The sequence below is a fragment of the Macrobrachium rosenbergii genome, chromosome 9 (assembly GCF_040412425.1).
Source record: "Macrobrachium rosenbergii isolate ZJJX-2024 chromosome 9, ASM4041242v1, whole genome shotgun sequence".
NCBI lineage: Eukaryota > Metazoa > Arthropoda > Malacostraca > Decapoda > Palaemonidae > Macrobrachium > Macrobrachium rosenbergii.
The window spans coordinates 55,673,084-55,681,107 of record NC_089749.1 but is presented as its reverse complement, the minus strand read 5'-3'; the positions used below and the strand labels follow the sequence as shown (position 1 = coordinate 55,681,107).

The following is an 8,024-nucleotide window of genomic DNA, read 5'->3' as shown; positions in this document are numbered from 1 at the left end:
TGTGAAAGACTTACAAACATTCAGTGTGAAAGAGTTACAAACATTCACAGTGCGAAAGACTTACAAACATTCACAGGGTGGAAGACTTTTTCCAGAGGGTGAAAGATTCACCCACATTCGAAAAGTGAAAGATTTACACACATTAATAAGAATGAAAGATTTACACACATTCACAGAGTGAATAACTTTCGATCAACTTGAGAATATTGATGCTCATTAAGGGGTTTTGAACTTCTTCTTATAAAAACTTTCGACTTCTTGGCTCGAGATAAGATAAAAATTATACTCTCTCTCTCTCTCTCTCTCTCTCTCTCTCTCTCTCTCTCTCTCTCTCTCTCTCTCTCTCTCTCTCTCTCTCTCGTTTACACAGAATCATGTATTGGACTAGCTCTAATGCCAAAATGTCCTACTGCTTTTCTGAAACAAAATTGCCAATAAAAACTTTCAAAAAACTAGGAGTTGGCGGTAGAAAAATGCAATTAAAATCTAATAGCAGATCTGGGATAATTAATGCTCTCTCTCTCTCTCTCTCTCTCTCTCTCTCTCTCTCTCTCTCTCTCTCTCTCTCTCTCTCTCTCTCTCCCCTTCACAAATCTCACGGCAACAGCTAATGCAAAACATCTGTACAATTAGAGTTCATTAGGTTCATCCCGGGAAGGTACCAGAACTACAAGGGCCTTAACTAAGCTTAATTTTCGTCGCTTCAAAAGCAAGATGAGCCGTGTGAGAAGCAGCTTTCCCAAACAAGCAAACTTTGCTTGCAAGCCAGCGTCAGAAATCAAGGACGCTTCGTCAAGATTCCTGTCAAGAAGGAGCCTCGACGCGGTTCGAAATATATGTGATAGTTATGTCATTTAGTCGAATGTAAATTTGCAGATTTTCTAGTATGCACATAAACACACACAGACGAATAAAATAAATAAATAAACAAATATATATATATATATATATATATATATATATATATATATATATATATATATATACCTGAAATATTTATCTCACAGCTTTCCTGTCAGAGAGAGGGGATACACGCGCATGCCCAAACGCGTATATATTGAATGCAAAGTTATGCATATATATAAACAAATATATGTATACAGTACACATACATGTATATAAATGAATGTGCGCATTCAATATTCACACGTTTGGGGATGAGTGCGTATCCCCCTCTCTCTGGCAGGAAAGCTGTGAGATAAATATTTCAGGCGCTAAGAGCGAACGCTTCCGTCGGGTACTTCGTCGGTCTATCAGTTTTCATCATCCAAAGGGAAGAGCACAAAGTAAAAGAAAGAAAAACGAAAAGAGTGGCTTTACGACCCGAAATACCTCCCCCGAACTGCCTCTCTCCTCATTCAGGAATGTAGGTCAGCTCCTGGGAAGGCTAATGGTGTTCGCTGGCATCAAGTTTACTTACTGAAGACGAATTGCAGAGGTCGAAAATATTTTCCACTTACCTTCACTGAAATTGATGTCCCTTGATGTACGTGAATACATTACTCTCTCTCTCTCTCTCTCTCTCTCTCTCTCTCTCTCTCTCTCTCTCTCTCTCTCTCTCTCTCTCTCTCTCTCCATAGGACGCAATGGGGCAATTGCTGATCTGGTCTTACCTGGAAAGAAGGAATGTCACATAAATATCTCTTTTTTTTTTTTAAGGGAGGTGACATGTTTGATATCAGGTTCTCTCTCTCTCTCTCTCTCTCTCTCTCTCTCTCTCTCTCTCTCTCTCTCTCTCTCTCTCTCAAATATAAATGTATATAACAACAATCTATCCTCGGAATGTTAAATCATTTCCCTACTCCCTACTCTCTCTCTCTCTCTCTCTCTCTCTCTCTCTCTCTCTCTCTCTCTCTCTCTCTCTCTCTCTCTCTCTAAGCTAAGGAAAACGAGACAAATCTATGTGGTAATAGATTTAAGAACTGCAAGCAAACAATCGAGACTGTATGTTAATACAGTATAAGCTCAATTACATGTAAGTATATGTCTAAAGGCTTTTTATGTCTTCTAATGAGAACTCTTTCTATTTATCAGAGAGAGAGAGAGAGAGAGAGAGAGAGAGAGAGAGAGAGAGAGAGAGAGAGAGAGAGAGAGAGAGAGAGAGAGAATTATTTAACTTTCCGAGGATAGATTGGTTCTTATATGCATTTATTTGAGAGAGAGAGAGAGAGAGAGAGAGAGAGAGAGAGAGAGAGAGAGAGAGAGAGAGAGAGAGAGAGAGAGAGAGAGAGAGAGTAGGAAAAGATTTAACTTTCCGAGGATAAATTGGATTGTTCTTATATACATTTATTTGAGAGAGAGAGAGAGAGAGAGAGAGAGAGAGAGAGAGAGAGAGAGAGAGAGAGAGAGAGAGAGAGAAAGATTTAACCATCCGAGGATAAATTGGATTCTTCTTATATACATCTATTTGAGAGAGAGAGAGAGAGAGAGAGAGAGAGAGAGAGAGAGAGAGAGAGAGAGAGAGAGAGAGAGAGGAGTGCGTGTTTAAGTATTACTGACTCCCAATTTGAAACACAAAATCCTTGTTTGTCAGTCGTTTCATATTTCGAAACGTCGTCTTCTTCTTCTTCTTCAAGTGGAGTGTCCTCTTAATGAAGTCTCAATAACTCCGAAACTCTTTCCTCTAGTTCATATCCGCTTTTTATTACATCGTTTCATGGCACCCTCAGCAGTCTATTGATACTTAACATGAACTGCGAGTGGAATTCAGTCCCCACTTTACAATGTATTAAGTGAGTTACTGACACGAGTTGCAAGCTGAATTGTATTCCTATTACAGTTTTTCCTATTATAAAATTTTGCTTTCAATAAAATAAATCTGTTCTTACCTTAGTTGCGAAGTTGCGCATTTTCTTCCTTCTTCTTGTTCTTGCTTTCTCCAGTCCTGGGCTAGGAAAGGGTTTTAGGTTGACAAACTCGCTGGTCTTTGCACCTGCAAAAGAGACAGAGCATGAATTGCATTCAACAACAAAACAAGGTAGTGAATCATCACACAGACCAGTAAGTTGGTTACCAAACTCACCGGTCTTTGCACCTGCAAAATGAAAAAAAATCATGAATTTCACTTATCAAGAAGCTAGTTGCATCATCACATAGACCAGTAAGTTGGTTTCCCAATTAGCTGGTCTTTGCACCTGTAAAAGCAAAAAAAAAAAAATATGAATTTCAATTAACTAGAAGCTCGCTGGATCATCACATAGACCAGTAAGTTGGTTTCCCAACTCACTGGTCTTTGCACCTGCATAAAGAAAAAAAACATGAATTGCACTCAACAAGAAGCTAGATGAATCAACACATAGACCAGTAAGTTGGTTTCCAAACTCACTGGTCTTTGCACCTGTAAAAGCAAAACAAAAAAAAATATGAATTTCACTTAACTAGAAGCTAGCTGGATCATCACATAGACCAGTAAGTTGGTTTCCCAACTCACTGGTCTTTGCACCTGCATAAAGAAAAAAAACATGAATTGCACTCAACAAGAAGCTAGATGAATCAACACATAGACCAGTAAGTTGGTTTCCCAACTCACTGGTCTTTGCACCTGCAAAAAGAAAAAACACATGAATTTCACTTAACAAGAAGCTAGGTGAATCATCACATTGACCAGGAAGTTGGTTTCCCAACTCGCTGGTCTTTGCACCTGCAAAAACAGAGAGTATGAATTGCACTTAATAATGAGCCAGCCGAGTCATGAAATACTGTGCATGGCGTCCACATACATGAAAACCGTCTCTCCAATACCCGTGACCTTCCATTGGACATTCAACATTTTTACAGACCAGTTTCAATTGATTGTAGGTAAGAGTTCGAGATGTGGAAGTGCCAATCACGGGAAAATCTTTTGAGTCAAATCTTTTGGCAGTCCAAGACTTAAAACCCTCCAGAAGACTTCCAGAGAGAGAGAGAGAGAGAGAGAGAGAGAGAGAGAGAGAGAGAGAGAGAGAGAGAGAACGATTGAATATTCCGAGGGTAGACTGGTCCTAACATATATTTGAGAGAGAGAGAGAGAGAGAGAGAGAGAGAGAGAGAGAGAGAGAGAGAGAGAGAGAGAGAGAGAGAGAGAGAGAGAGAGAGGATGATTGAACATTCCGAGGATAGGCTGGTCCTTATATATATTTATTTGTGAGAGAGAGAGAGAGAGAGAGAGAGAGAGAGAGAGAGAGAGAGAGAGAGAGAGAGAGAGAGAGAGAGTTAAGTATATCTTAGTTTAACCAGACCACTGAGCTGGTTAACAGCTCTCCTAGGGCTGGCCCGAAGGATTAGACTTGTTTTACGTGGCTAAGAACCAATTGGTTACCTAGCAACGGGACCTACAGCTTATTGTGGAATCCGAACCACATTACAGCGAAAAATTAATTTCTATCACCAGAAATAAATTCCTTTAATCCTTCATTAGCAGGTAGGAGAGTCGAACGCTGGGCCAACAGCGTGCTAGAGAGAGAGAGAGAGAGAGAGAGAGAGAGAGAGAGAGAGAGAGAGAGAGAGAGAGAGAGAGAGATTGATTCAACATTTCGAGGATAGATTGGTCCTTATACATATTTATTTGAGAGAGAGAGAGAGAGAGAGAGAGAGAGAGAGAGAGAGAGAGAGAGAGAGAGAGAGAGAAAACATTCCGAGGACAGACTTGTCCTTACATATATTTATTGAGGAGAGAGAGAGAGAGAGAGAGAGAGAGAGAGAGAGAGAGAGAGAGAGAGAGAGAACGAACCCCTTCAGGGAAACGTCTGGTATGTGAGCTGCCAATCATGCAGGAGCCAGCTTTATTGGGAAGCCATTACATGAAAACCACTAAGGCAGCGCCATCAAAGGTTTTCTTTTATGTAACGGTGCAAGGGGGTAGGGGAAGGGGGAGGGGGAAGGGGAGAAGGGAGAGAGGAGGATTGGCGCAAGCTCCCTTTGAAGGGATGGTAGAGAAATCGCATCACAGAGGAGCTAACCTTTGAGACTCGAGAAAGATAAGAGATAAGAGACGCAGCCCACTCAACCTATCAATAACCTTTGATTCAGAGAAGGTGTGATTTGGACTCGTAATTCGTATATATATGGCGAATTACCTTTCATTTGATACAAAAAAAAACAAGTAAAAAATGCACCGATATTTCTTCGACGGAATCGAGTTTTCTGTACAGATGCTACTGTATAATGAAGGCCATCGAAAAAAGATTTATCTTTCGGTGGTCTCAGTATAATGTTGTATAAGCCGCGGCCCACGTAACTTTAACCACGGCCCTGTTGTGGCCTACCCTATATCGTTGGCAGAGGCACGAGTATGGCCAACTTTAACCTTAAATAGAATAAAAACTACTGAAGTTAGAGAGCTGCAATCTGGTATGATGATTGAAGGACGGATGATCAACATACCAATTTGCAGTCCTCTGACCTCAGTAGTTCTTAAGATTTGAGGGCGGACAGAATAAGTGCGGACAGAATAAAGTGCGGACGGACAGACGAGGCCAGCGCAATAGTTTTCTTTCACAAAAATCTAAAACGGAAAAAGTCCAGTTATGTCCAAGTTATATATTTGTCAATTACAATTTCTGGAAATAATAACTCATATTTTCTTTTGATTTGCAAAAAAATATGTCATTTGGTGTTTTATTCGGTGTCATCTTTGCAAGAGCTGTTCTTGAAGCAAGTAAAACACTTTCAATCCCAAACTATGATTTCCATTGATGCAGATCAACCACAGTACAAAGAAAAAGAATTTTTTTAGCTCCAGCAATCTTCTGTTCATAGTTCTTGAGCACTTTTGAATTAAGGGACGGCTGAAATTGCTGTTTACCTCGATTGCCTAACCTTACAGTACATCACACATTACTCTTCATGACTGCCTAACTGTACAGTACATCACACATTGCTCTACATGAACATTTGTAATGCTCATACTTCACTTTATTTGCGCCAATGTCCCTCGTGACTCGTTGCGACCTGAGGTTACAAGCACTGGAAAACTTCGAACGTGTATTGCAAATTATATTAGCATTTTTAAGACAATATTAGTCAACCTATGCTCCACTTCTTCTTTTACCAGAGTATGATGACAGCACACATTGTGTGAAAATAGATTATCAAAGCAAAGTTGAGCTGACTCAAGGATAATGTTGATCGAAGGAATAAACCTCTTTTTTTAATGGAAACAAACAGTCATACTGGTACATCCAAAATCAATAAATCATATATAATATATATATACTATATATATATATATATATATATATATATATATATATATATATATATATATATATATATATATGTATATGTATATACACATATACATATACATAATATATATATATATATATATATATATATATATATATATATATATATATATATATATATATATATATATATATCCTAAAACACTGTACAAAACTGAGAAGCTCTTTTGGCATAACACTAGTGAGAGAGAGAGAGAGAGAGAGAGAGAGAGAGAGAGAGAGAGAGAGAGAGAGAGAGAGAAATTTGATTACTATGTTGAGGGTCAACTTTCTGTCAGACGGAAGTCATAATGCTATCGAATAAACCTTATGAAGGAAACATATCCATATTCCTCTCGCCTACTGTGAAATAGAGGTACTCTCTCTCTCTCTCTCTCTCTCTCTCTCTCTCTCTCTCTCTCTCTCTCTCTCTAGATATATATATATATATATATATATATATATATATATATATATATATATATATATATATATATACATATATATATATATATATATATGTATATATAAATATATTTATGAATATATATATATACATATATTCATAAATATATACAGAGGGAATTCAAAATATGTCTGTAGATCAAATATCAACCAAAATTTGCAAATTCATCCGATATAAATATAAAGTTGGGAAATATCAAAGACATATGATAATAGAGATGGTTTTCTTTAAAAATTTTATTCTTCTGATTTGTATATTATATTTTTATGCATATATGCATATATGTATATATATATATATATATATATATATATATATATATATATATATATATATATATATATATATATATATATAATGTATATACATATATACATATATGCATAAAAATATAATATACAAATCTATATATATACATACATACATGTATATATATAGATGTTTGTGTGTGTATGGTGTACGTTGAATATCCACATAAAATACATATCCATGCATATCTGAGTACATGGGTATACGCATTACTGTATATTAAGTGAATCTCACTGCATTATTATTATTATTATTATTATTATGCTCAAACTGCTTACATTCGCAGGTACCAAACATAAAATGATTATTTACTATCATATATATATATATATATATATATATATATATATATATATATATATATATATATATATATATATATATATATACATATATATATATATATATATATATACATATATATAGAGTATATATGTGTATGTATCTCTATATACACATATGTATCACATTTGAATAAGTGTAATTCGTTCCACAATCGAGTCTGTCTCCGTGAAATGCAAAAGGCAGAACAAATGATACATTGGGGTGAAGTCCTGAATCTAAAGTATAATAAGAGACGTCCAGCCATTTCCTAACTTCTAAAACAAACTCTTCTTCTCTTTAGTTTGATATTTATTTATACATTCATTTGGCTCCTGTTCCCTGTCGCTTTTCACTTGGAGAGTTCATAAATAATCAAGATGACATTTCTCTCTCTCTCTCTCTCTCTCTCTCTCTCTCTCTCTCTCTCTCTCTCTCTCTCTCTCTCTCTCTCTCTCTCTCTCTCTCAGTCTGACGTCAAGAATCTTGCTTTCTGCTGTTTATTTCAGGCACGCTTCAAAAGCCACTGAGTTTCTCATTTCTCTTTGTAACTTCCTTTTAACTTTCTGTAAAAGAAAACTATTGACATGGCTTTGTTTCTCCGTACGCGCTTTTCTTGTCCGCCCTCAGATCTTAAAAACTACTGAGGCTAGAGGGCTGCAAATTGGTATGATGATCATTCACGCTCCAATCGCCAAACATGCCAAATTGCAGCCCTCTGGCCT

General features: G+C 36.9%; 1 long non-coding RNA gene across 1 annotated transcript in view; it reads right to left on the bottom strand.

Annotated features, from left to right (window-relative positions):
• LOC136841838 (uncharacterized) overlaps nucleotides 1-8,024 on the bottom strand; it is a 275,427-nt gene that overhangs the window by 193,729 nt on the left and 73,674 nt on the right. Inside the window, exon 5 of the long non-coding RNA XR_010854101.1 lies at nucleotides 2,829-2,932. This is a non-coding gene — a long non-coding RNA (uncharacterized lncRNA). The remainder of the gene's footprint in view (nucleotides 1-2,828; nucleotides 2,933-8,024) is intronic.